The sequence below is a fragment of the Camellia sinensis genome, chromosome 15, assembly GCF_055761805.1.
Source record: "Camellia sinensis isolate YWXY chromosome 15, ASM5576180v1, whole genome shotgun sequence".
Classification (NCBI taxonomy): Eukaryota; Viridiplantae; Streptophyta; class Magnoliopsida; order Ericales; family Theaceae; genus Camellia; species Camellia sinensis.
The window spans coordinates 29,426,534-29,439,451 of NC_138975.1; the positions used below are offsets into that span (position 1 = coordinate 29,426,534).

Consider the following 12,918-nt stretch of genomic DNA (forward strand, 5'->3'; position numbering starts at 1 on the left):
AACACCAGCAGCACTCACCATGTGGGGTTTTATCACTACAAGACATGATATTTTTGGCAACTAAATTTTTTGTCGCCAAAAGATCAAGTTTCAGTCGCCGAAAGTTTTTAACGACTAATTTTTTTGGTTGCCAAATTCATCGTTGACTAATTGTCTGCAAAGGTATTGGCGACTAAATATTTTTTAGTAACCAAAAGTTATAAATTGGCGACCAAATATTTAGTCGCCAAAAGTTTTCAAAATAAAATTAATTTTGATTTTCAGCGACTAAAACTTTTAGTCGTGAATACATTTTAGTCACAACATTACTACATTTAGGGACTGAAGAATTTAGTCGCCAAAAAATTTATTTTTCATTTTATTTTATTTTTCGCTACTAACTATTTAATCACCCAAATGGTCATTTATTATTAGCTACTAAATATTTAGTCGCCCAAAAAAATTATTTTTCATCTCGTCTTTTTAGCTACTAAACTATTCAGTCGCCTAAAGTCTTGTTTATTTTTGACTACTAAGGGATGGTTTGGCATCTCCTATATAATTCATCTTTTTATCTTTTTTCCATCACACCACCTCTCTACTTTTCTGCACATCTTTTCGTAAAAAGACAAAAAAATACACTTATTTAAATCATCCCAAACAATCCCTAAATATTTAATCGCCAAAAGAAATTATTTTCATCTTTTTTTTTTTTTTTTAGCTACGAAACTATTTAGTCACCTAAAGTCTCATATATTTTTGGCTACTAAATTTTTAGTCACCAATAAGTTTTTTTTTTTTGGCTACTAAACATTTAGTCACCAAAAAATTTATTTAGTATTTTTTTTAATTATTATTAATTTCTCCACAACTTATATTTATTTTGTGTAACTTGCATCCTGTATATAAACAAAACAATACATATGCCTATTTCTATTTCACTATCAACTATCCAAAAATTTAGTCTTTTAACATCAAATTCTATACAAATCAAATATAATTCAACCCAAAATAATAATTCCATACAAACAGGTAATCATATAAAAATAATATCCTCCGTACACAAAAGAAATATCCAGTAATCTATACCATGCCAATGGTAATATATTTCATGCCAAAAGTAATCTCCACCTCGGATCTATAGTCTTTGCATCTCCACCTCATTCTACTGCAACATTTGAACATGGCACGACTTTCCTGAGAAGATTGAGAAAACATAATAGCACAAGATATGCAATGCCTCACATATCAATGAGAAATGGAAAGACGTTTTTAAAAAAAAATAAATGTGCTAGTGTGAGCTACAGAAGCAAGAACTATATGTACACGTGAAGTTTAAAAAAAAAAAAGAAAATGAAGAAAAAAAGAAAAAGAAAATGGACACTAGTAAGAACTATATGTCTCCTAAGAAAATGAACATAAGAAACCTAAGACAAAGATACCCTCCCCCAACAGCCATGAAAAATGAACTAACCATGACATGCTTCAACTAGTTAATTCCAAATACACATGCAAAATGAACTAACCATGACATGCTTCAACATTCTGAAGTGACCCTGTGTTTTACAAATTCCAATCTAAAACTGCAAACCATATAGGGGCAACCAACCAAGCACCAATTCAGATTTGATAAGCCAGATCACACAAAGCATAAGCCAAAGCCAGCCACTGCAGCCAAGGCTGCATTCCCAGCTGCAGCAGCCCCAGCTGCAGCAAGACCAGGCCAGGTCAACACAAGCAAGGCTGCAGTACGAGCCACAGCCAGAGCAGCTAAAGTCAGAACAGATAGGGCTGCAGCTTGTTGTAGCGTCATTCAAACCATTTTCAACCTCCTAAATCTCATTCTTAGAGCGACCTAATATAAGCACAACAAACCAAAGAAAATTCATACTATTATACTTATAAGAGAGTAATAATTCATGTTGACATACAACAGCACTTTAGACAGTTTCATGAATTAATTACAGTGCAAAGGCAACATAAACATTTGCCTAGTAGAATAGACAATGAAATGAAGAAATTTTGAAACTCATACATCGAGAAAAAGCTCATTGCACAAGCAAATTGCCTAATCCCATTCATCAGATGTACAGAAAAAGATAGCAAACTGCCCAATCCCATTCATCATCATGAAATGAAATTTTTTAAAATTCAGTATCTTTCCATCAAAAGATTGAAAGTCGGAGCTAATCCTGTAAAATTCAACAGTTCATAAATCACTGACCAAAAGCCCCATCATTAAAAAAAAAAAAAAAAAAAACACTCCAAAACTTCTAACAATAGAACGGGGTTCTAATCTTCATAGCAAGCAATCCTCTCACTGTCTAATTCTATGTGAGACTTGCTCTTAAACAACTATTTCTGAACTCTAAACTAAAGTCCACCATGAACTCCATTTTATCTCTACCATTATAATTGACAGCGCAAGATAAACCCCTCACACACTTTTAGCAGAGTTTCATCCATCCTTCACCTTTTTTTGATTCAATAGCTGCTATCAGTTACATAACATCATACTCAGCATTTGCACGGAATTTCGAGAAATTTGATGAGGGTCATAGGAAACTAATGTTGTATGAAAGCATGAGATTTCCAACATCTGAAATAAGAAATGGTGTTCCAGCAAGCAATCATATCAGTTACTAGTATTGAAAGTTCTTCAACTTAAATACACCTCATATGCTAAGTTGCATTTATAACAACTTTATGAAGAATCAGAAACTAATTTACACAGCAAATCTTGTTCACTGATTACCCACTTATGCCACTGTCTCTATGAACTAAATAAAGTCCTAGGTCAGAAGAAATAATATCCCATTAATTAAAAACCTTTTTTTACGATCTTATTACTAAACACTAAGTAATTACATAAGAAAGTGGAAACAGCTTTTAAAATTACCAATAAAATTACATCCAAATTTGGATATTGTTTAAACATTATAAATGGACAATTCAAAACTAGCAACCATCAATCCTATGGGAATTCTATATCCAACATTTTCTGAAACCACTTTAGAATAGTGGTGAAACATGTATGCAATCTGAGAGGGCAATGCAGGTTAAAGATTCATAAACAACGAGACAGATAAAAAAGATATATAAAACATTTCTACAAAAGTTGATGACAATTGGCAAAAGTAGAATTAGGAAAACATTGTACGCATACAGAAAACAGAAAGTCAGCATCATACACTGTGTGTGTCAGTAAATATGCATTTTGTGCCCAATGTACTATGTTTATACGATATCCAGGGTAAAACAAACCAAAATAAAATATAATTTTTTTTGCAAATTCTATCACTTTAACTTCAAAAATAAAAAATAAAAAGCTTCATGAATTCTCTTGTATAAACTAGTTGTGAAAGCAGAAATACCTTTAACTCTGTTGAGCTCCCAACATTGGAAGATAAGTACCCAATTTGCACCTTAAAACGAAGAGAGCGAGGGCCTTATTTAAGTAAATAAATATTTTGCTTTCAATACTGGAGTCACCCACCACCCTCATTTTCAAAGATATCTACATGCTCCCATTCCACATTTGTTATCACAGCCAATATAAGCATGAGGAGTTCAAATCTTGGCTCTGCCATAGGCAGAAACAGCATCTAGTTGTTCACAAACCTTAATAGGAACACTTTATTGTTAACTACACCAACCTTCAATTCTATTCAATGACAAGTTGTGATCTTATATAAAATTGATCATGTCATAGGCAGAAACAGCATCTAGTAATTCACAAACTTCAACAGGAACACTTTATCATTACTACCAACTTCAACCTCGAATGCCTAAAGGGTTATAACCCTACAGAAATAACCATTATGAAAAAGCTCCAACAAAGATATGCACATTAATGATAAATACCATGGTCTAATAACTAGTTTCCAGTATCATAATAAAATAATAAATAAAATCTATTACATTAGAAGATATTAAACTTCAGTTAAACTTAAGTGTCCTCAGCACAGCAAAATATCTTTGAAACATCAAAACAAAAGTAGAAAGGATTGTTACCATTTCTCAACAGGTTTTAGTTTCCTCTAATCAATGATTCTTAACCTGTTCAAAAAAACACATTAAAAAATGTAAGTATAGACTAAAGGCACTTTATAATGAAATCTTAATTGCCAAAGCAGTGGAGATACCATATGAAAACTAGTCATAATGTGATTGTACATGGTTAAAGTCTACCAGTTTACTAAAATAGGAGCACAGAACAAGGGACTAGTTTACTGGTGATCATGCCTCAAGGTTGGAGCAAGTGGCTAGTTCAAGTAAAAATATTAACTAGCACTACAAGAAAAATATCATTAGCCAATAACAAAATTGGGTAAACATGCAACTTTTGTTAACTCAGCTTAGGAGAAGACCATAATTGGATTTGCTTTATGCAAAATATATATATTCTTGATCAGAGAGTGAAATGGGAGAGGACTTAAAATTTATTTGAAAATTGGATTTGCTTTATGCAAAATAATGAAAAATGTATATATTATGCAAAATAATGAAAAATATATATATTCTTGATCACTTCAGCCAAAGAAAACCCATATAATTTATTTGAAATATCATACTCGCGTGTGTTGAAAACATTCATGCAATAAGGCATACAAAGTTCTAACACGATTAAAATAAATACCTCTAATACAAAGTTTTGACCACTCCCAAGGATGATTTCCTCCAAGAAACTGAAACAGACAGTTTTAAGTTATAACACATTTTTGTTTGCAGATAAAATATTTACTTCAGTACAAAAAAAAAGTCAGACAATCACCATTTACCTTGTCTTTGAAATACTGAAACTATCTATTAACAGAGTTGAACTCAGTAACAAAAAGGACATAAAAGAAAGGCATGTGTTTGAACAAGGAGAATTTTACCTAAAGGAGGGGGGGAGATTTGGAGCTACATAGCAGTCTTGAAATTGAAACTGCCTCCAAAACCTTGCCTCAATTGTGACTATACGCAACACATCTGAAATTAACACATGTACAACTCACATTCAACCAGAAACTGACAGATTTTATGTTTCCTATTTTCAGAGGCATATTAGCAAACAGGTGGTATGCATAATTTACCCATAAATTAAATTAAAGAAAAAGAACATGGAAATGAACAAATTGAATTAATATCATCAAAATCAAAATCAAAATCATAGTCATTCGTCAATGGCGTTGGATGGGTCGATTGGGCTGGGTTTGCGTGAAGGAATGCGAATGGAAGAAAACCCTAGAGGCTGAAATTAGGGGAAGAGAGACAGAAAGAGGGCGAAATAGAGAGGACATACCTGAGGTAATGCCCTAATGGTGGTGCTCATATGAGAGAGACAAGACAGACGGACAGACAGACCCAGAGTGAGAGAGAGAAGCTCCAACCCTCTGATTTATAGCCAAAAAAAAAACAAATCATTTGTTATAAAACCCTAGAAATTGGGTGAAGATATATATATATATATATAGAGAGAGAGAGAGAGGCCGGAAATACCTGGTTTGTGCTGGAGGAGACATAAATCAAAGTAGCTACTGTTGTCCGTCGCTGGTGGAGAGGTGGTTTGTACCGTCGCCGATGAGGAGGTGGGTGCTCGTGTGCGACAGTGGTGGCCGGTAGGAGGGTCGCCTGCGTTGGAGTGAGAGAAAGAGAGAAGAGGGATGAGAGACTGAAATGGGAGAGGGTTGACAGAGTAGTCTTAATACAAAGTTTGATCAACGCCGACTAAAATGTTGTTTCAGTAGCCAAAACCTTAATTAACGGCGACTAAATATTATTTTAGTCGCTAAAAGTAATAATTTGGTGACCAAATATTTTAGTCGCCAATTAATTTTATAAATCCCTCAAAAATTCAAAATTTTTCCTCCAAATATTTTCATTCTTTGGCGACCAAACTTTTAGTCACCAAAAGTCTAAAAGTATGTTTTTTGTTTTTCATTCGACGACTAAAATTTTTAGTAGCCAAAACTATTCATACAACGACCAAAACATTTTTTAGTCGCCAATTGTGGCATTTTTAGCGACTAATTTTTTTTTAGTCGCCAATAATCAATATTTCCCGACTAAAAAAATTAGTAGCTAAATATTATACTTTTACCGACTAAAAAAATTTTTGTTTGCCAATTCCACAAGTTTTGGAGACTAAAAAAAATTTAGTCGCCGAAAGTGCATTTTGTTGTAGTGTGTGAGCTGATTCATGGATCTAGGAAAAGGTTATCTAGTTTAATCTGGAACAATGCAGCAACTCCAAAAGCACAGTTCTTTGCTTGGTTGGTATGGAAAGGGAGAATAAAGACAATGGACTTCCTACATAAGATATGGGTTGTTGACACAAGAGTGGGATCATTCTGTGCACTTTTTAGAACAGAGGAGGAGTCACTAAATCATATTATGTTACATTGTCATTTAGTGTGGAATATATGGTCTAGCATAATCAATTGGTGGGGAATGCAATGGGCAGTGCCTGATATAGTGGAAGGTCTACTTCAGTGGTGAAGTGGCTGGAAGTTTAAAAAAGGAGAATTACAGATCTAGAAAGCAATACCAGTAACGATTTCTGGTCTGTTTGGAAGCACAGAAATGATGTAATTTTCAATGAGGTACAGCCCAATAGTGAAGAGCTATGTGAGCTTATCAAGGTTAGGGTGGCCATGTGGTTGAAGTCAAATATAGTAGGAGGAAATTATTCAATTAATCAGTTTGTTTCAAATCTGCAACAGATTAAGAGATGTATCAAATGAGGTGTGTTGGGGATATGGATGGGCACTGGTGTATAAAGAAGAAAATGTGTTGCTCTGTTGCTGATCTGCTAATGTGTGTTACTCATCTGTTCAGTGCTACCTGAACCCAACTCCTTTTCATCAGTGTTGATGATTGCTTGCAGTAGGTGAGGACCAACGGAAGATTGAAGAGTGTGAGGCATATGGCAAAATCAAAGTTTAAAGTGTTGCAGTACTCAGTGCATGTTATAGTATTTAATCTGAAGCAGATACTGCTGCTAGTTGCTGATACTGCTAATTATCTAGCTGGTTATAGGGGGTGCCCTGTTTTGTATTAGGTTGCTAAGATGTTATTCAACTTCTAGTTGGCATTAGTGGAGGTCTATTGGGATTACAAGGAGGTCTGTTGGTATGCTAAGCTGCTCTTCTACTGTGACAAGCTTGGCTTTAGTCTTAAGCTGGACTCATTTAGGGCTGGAGTTACGATATCAATCACTGATTTTGTAGCATACTTTAGTCCAAGTCTTATTTTGCCTTAGAAATGGAGATGTCTACTGTAGTGCTGTCTGATGGTTTTTGGATTCTGCTATTTTTGTGTGGTGTTGGTGTTGTGTGCTATGCTTTGCTGCTGCTGTTTTGCTGTTTGGTCTAGGGGCTTTTTGCAACAGGTCTTATTTTGTTAAGGTGCTAGTTAATGGGTCAAGCATTGTGAGATTTTAGGACTTGGTGAACTAACGGAGATGGAATCTGGTCTGTAGTTTTTTTGCTGGTGGATTCATGCCATGTGCTGTTGCTGCATGCTACTGGTCTAGGAAGCTGGCTGCAAATTCTCTAGGCTTAGCAATGGGCTATTGTGTGAGCTGATATGTGTCCCTTGTTGTGAGCTATTGTGTCTGCTGGGCTGATAGGGATCTGTTGGGTGATTCTGGGCTGATAGCAAAGTTGCTGCTGCTGATAGCTTGGTCTTTGTCCTTGTCTTTTTTTTGTTTCTCTTGTTTGTTTTTCTTCTTGTTGGGTTTGGTTCCTCACCAAACTCCTGGCGACGAGCTTGCAGATGATTGGGCTCTCTACTCGGTGCCAACTTAGTTGGGATTGGGTTAGTTTGCTATGATGCATGCTGCTCTTCCCTTCCTTTATTTGATGTAATCTTATCTCTCGTATGGTTTTTTTTATCAATAAAGGTTCTTTTTTTGCTGATCAAAAATAAAAAAAAAAAATTAAAATAGAGAGCACTGCTAAATCCTTCAAGTAGTATCATCAACAAAATACTAAGGCCTCGTTTGGGAACAGGCTAATTTAGTAACTTTTTAGCTATTTGGCTAAAATATGAGCTAAAAAAAACTAGTATGTTTGGAATGACTTATTGACTTTTTACGAAAAGATGTGTAAAAAGTAGAGAGAAAGAGAATTTTTGACTTTTTGGTATGGGTTGTTGGCTTTTTGGCTTTTTTAGTAACTTTTTGACTTTTTGGCTAAACCGGCTACTCCCAAACGAGGCCTAAGACCCCTCATTCACAAAAGAACAGATTCATCGATGACTTTAAAAATCAAAATCCATTCTCCTGCAAGGGCTCACTTAAGAAAGTATAGATTCATCAATCCCGCAATCTAAAGAAACCTAACTCGGTCTCGCCCTGCAAAAATTTTCTTCAGGTTTTCATCACAGATTTTCTGTGCCAACATAATGACAGCTTCTGTAATAGAGTGTACATGCTGATGCTTAGAATATGTAAAACCCAAGATATATGTAGAATTATTTTTGGATGAAGTAGTAGTTAAATTAATTTGTATGGGCAATTTAGTAATTTTAAGGAATTAGGTTAATTACCCTTTATGTAAAAGAAGAAAAAGAAAAAAGAAAAAAGAAAAAAGAAAAAAAGAAACAAAGTGAGGCTCGTGGATGCTGTGGCTGCGGAAGGTGAAGGCAGCAAAGGTTTGAAAAAAAAAAAAGTTAAAGAAAAGAAAACATAAACCCTATTCCCTTCCTTTTCCTCTGCTTCTTCATCATTGGTTTGATTGATTTGAATTCTCGACAATTGAAGGCTTTGAAATCAAACCCTTTTCAACGTAATCTTTCTTTCATTGAATTCTTGGTTTTCTGGGTTTCTCCATGGTGGCAAAATTGGGGCTATTTCAAGGTTTGTGAGATTGAGGTGGATCTTGGTAATTTGAGATTAGCTTGGGAATATTATTTTAGCTATTTGAAGTAAGTAACCCTCTATCACTGTTGGTTCATTTTTATTCCTATCGAATAGTTTAAAATTATAAGTAATTATTTATAACTTTTATGTTCTCTTAAAATAAAATATGGGTCAAGTATAAAACAACATCGAATATTATTATAAAAATTATTTGAATATTTTGTAGAACTATTCTGAAAATTGTACTAAACGTTTATTGTGAAAATATCGAATGTCTTATTTAAAATTTGTGTATTGTTTGAATTTTGAATATCACTCTAGTCTGATTATGTTTTGGACCCTAGCCAATAGGGGTTATTTATTGGCATAGAAACTAGTTTCTTTTGGAGCTTTACCACCGGCCTATGTGTGGTTCTGGGCACTGTCACAGGCTAAGTAACCGTAGTCACCAAGACTTGGGTTTTGTGAATCAAATCATTGAACCATCTGAATATCGAACCATCGATTTGAACAACGAATTACTTTGAATTATCTTGTTGACTTTTCATTTAAAATGTATTGTACATTGTTTATTTTTAGCTATGAAACCATCTTACAAATAATTGTTCATTTATAGAACAGTAGAAAAATTTATATTTATTGGTTATCGATTTATTTATTTATTTATTTGTATACTTGATCCAGCTAACAGTGATGGTTGGTTATTTACTGGGCTATCTAGCTTACCCTTATTTTTTTTTCAGATTCTGAAGAGTAGAGCTGCGCGAGATTTTTACATGTGGGAGTGCCGAGAGTAGGGCTATGATTTAAGTACTTAGATTATTGTTTTGTTAATGGATTTTATTAGTGGACCTGGTGGATAATTATCATAATGTGCCGAGTGTAGGACTATAATTTAAGTACTTGGATTATTATTTTGTTAATGAATTTTATTAGTGGACTTGGTGAATAATTTCATACGATAAGAATAATTAAATTTTATGGATTTTAACGTTATAATAATTAAGGATTTAATTGGAGTATTTTACATTGTCGGTTATGTGTTGGACTCTTAGCCTTGCATGCTCACTTAAATGAGTGTGCGGCGTTGTCACGGAGCTTGGGGCGTGATAGAATATGCTTAGACAAACACATTAGACTGCCCCATGGCACAAATTAGTTTGGTCCTGTATTCATTTTATGGCTCACGGTGAGGGAACGACCAAGTACTCAAGATAAGTTGAAATATGGTAAAATCAACTCTGTTAGCTGTGTTTTTTCCAGGTTGATTATTGAAGAGCATGAACATTTGTTCTTTGAGTGCTCTTTCATAGGGTGTGCTTGGAATCATTTGTGCAGGAAATGTAACATACAGTGGCCTCATCTCAAATGGGGAGACTTGGCTGCATGGGCTTCAGTGCATCTTAAAGAAAAAGCTATGAACAAGATATCATGCAGATGCATGCCTGCTTCTTCTGTTTACATCCTTATGAGGGAGAGAATGGAGGTTGCCATTAAATCTTTTCAATCAATGCCAAAGACTTTGTTTTGCAGTGTTCTTGATGTTCATAACGATGTGGGTTGAATGATTTGGTTGCTGGTGCTAGAATAGTTGATTATGGGGCTTTGTGGATTGTCTACTTGGGTATGTGATATGCCTTTGGATAATGGGTATTGGTTACTGTAAATTATAAGATCCTGTCCTCATTATCTTCTTGTATTTTTTGTTTATTCTTTGGTCTTGGCTGGCCCCATCTCCATCGAGGTTTCCATCCTCATTGTAATGCCTGGGGTATGCCCCATGTATGATATAAATATATCCGATATTTTTCTACAATATTTGCTCACTTCCCCCCTCTCCCCAAATAAATAAATAAATAAATTTCAAGCTTAAGACCATACACCTAATGCAGAACAAAGTAGCCATCAAAGATTAAAACAACACCTGCTTTGAAGCAAGAACTGCAATCTTGTATTTGGGATCAACAGTGGGCACACGAACAATAGATTTCATCGCATTGAACATTTTTGACAGCTTCAGGAAGTCCTCTTCCATTTTCACCCATGGCCATTTAGCAAGAACATTTAGGTCTCTATCTCCGGAAAGCAATAACTGCGTTCTTAATTGCGTTAGTTGTTATCACAATCAATCTAAAACACCATATCCAAAAAAAATGACTAACTTTTAAGGAAAATTTTCATACAAATGGACTTTACTCAAAATAAATAAATAAATAAATAAAAATGCAAGCTAGTGAGCAACTTTTCAAAATACAGAAATGGATGGTGCAAAAAAATTATCAAACTCATGGCATTTTATTCTTCTCCCTCTCTTCACTCTGTAATGTTACTGATTTCACACACACACAGACCAAAAAAAGAAGCAGCTTGTTCTTTTCCTTCAACAAATTCAAACACAACATTAAGAAAATTCTTAACATTCATGTTGTTGAATGGATCCATATGCACCCATTTTCCCCTATGTTCTTGCTTTTCGACCTACATAAAAAAGAAGTGCTTGCTTTTCGACCCACTAAAAATCTATATGAATTGCATGGAAGTCTTATTTTTTAAAATTTCAGCTGAAAATTACAGAATTTGGCCTAATTCTTTTCAATTTTGAGAATTGTAATTTGCATTTCAAGTCATGAAATAAAGTGGACTTTGAGAAAACTATTATTGAAATTGAAATTGTGAAGTGTAAGACTTCACCTAGAATGAATCCCTCAAGGGATTAAAAAAAAAAAAAAAATTAAAATCATCAATTGCAGCAAAATTATTTGATAAGAGAAATAATATTTTCATGGATTTGCTTAAACCAAATACTTCTGCTACTAATTGAGAGTCAATATGTTCAACTAGTTTTGCAAGATAAATCACAAGAAAAAAAAAAAGAAAAAAAAAGAGAAGTTGAAATTTCAAGGTAGCAAATTTTCACATACAGATGCAACAATGTAATCAGAGATGGCCATAAGAATGTTGCCTGCCAAATGTTGAACATATTGACTCTCAACTAGTAGCAGAAGTATCTGTAAGAAAACATCAAGATCTATTTCACCTAGAGGCGTCTCTCAAGTTTGCCATTATTGGAGATTTGCTTAAACCAGTGAAACATTTTCATGGATCAAAACAACTAGTAGTACTTAACAGACTCATCAAATCTCAGCACCAAAATTAATATTACATTTCAATGATTGTGTATTTGAACCAGCACATCATAAATCAATACAACGAAGTGAAATCATCAACACAAACATTACACCGATAAATAAGCATTTTCGAATAAATACAAACAATAGATCAAAAATCAAATCTATCAGACTGAAATTGATTAATCGATCAAACCCGAATACTGAAATCACAATGGAGAGAGACGTTATGAGACTCCTCGATGATGAAATTGTTGCCAAGATCAGAAGCAATCAACGAGAGAAAAAGAAATTAGGGATTTGAGAGAGAGAGAGAGAGAGAGAGAGATGAAATAGTAACTAGTTTTTTTTTTATAGATAGTCTCTCGACTATTGAGTTGAAAAATCAACATATAACATAAAATGATGTGTGATTTGGGTTTATTAGGACCAGTTAAAATTGTAAGTAAGAGTGATTAATTTTTTTATAATTAAATAAATTTGTTTAAAAAATATAATAATATGATTAAATATATATATATATATATTTAAATTCCTTTATTTTGTTCTTAACGTTGTGCTTGGTTGAGGGATTTAGAAAGGAAAAAAAAAAATATGTGTGAAACTAGGTGAAATGTAGGTATGTTTTATTCACATTTCACCTACCGTTTCCATTTCTCTTTCTAAATCCCTCCCCAAATTCCCCAACTAAACACAACATAAAAGTATAATTTTTGCAGACAAATTATTTTTGTTCCTAAAAATTTGTCTCTAAAACTTTAATTTCTAAGGCGTAGCGAGATTACTTAATGGTATTGAGTTGGGTAATAAGAGATCTGACCGTCAATCAGACAAGATCGTGGTTAAAGGTATCAAATTCATTGGTAATGTTCAATTGGGGCAAGATGCTAAGGACGAAGCTGTGGTCCACCACGTGTTGTTTTTTGTCATCAGTGATAATAGTCCGTCAGATTCCGTCCCTAC

At 34.0% G+C, this 12,918-nt stretch overlaps 1 long non-coding RNA gene across 18 annotated transcripts; it reads right to left on the bottom strand.

Annotated features, from left to right (window-relative positions):
* Positions 1-885: 885 nt before the first annotated feature.
* LOC114284617 (uncharacterized) lies at positions 886-12,362 on the bottom strand. Of its 18 annotated transcripts, none has more exons than XR_014357390.1 (9): positions 12,182-12,347; positions 10,752-10,919; positions 5,464-5,595; positions 5,267-5,357; positions 4,860-4,953; positions 4,619-4,667; positions 3,994-4,038; positions 1,506-1,834; positions 886-1,176 (listed from the first exon to the last, which is right to left on the bottom strand). It is a non-coding gene; the product is annotated as an uncharacterized LOC114284617 (long non-coding RNA). The 18 variants fall into 18 exon arrangements; XR_014357386.1 differs by having other exon boundaries at positions 12,152-12,320; XR_014357395.1 differs by lacking the exon at positions 1,506-1,834 and having other exon boundaries at positions 12,182-12,314.
* Positions 12,363-12,918: the final 556 nt, after the last annotated feature.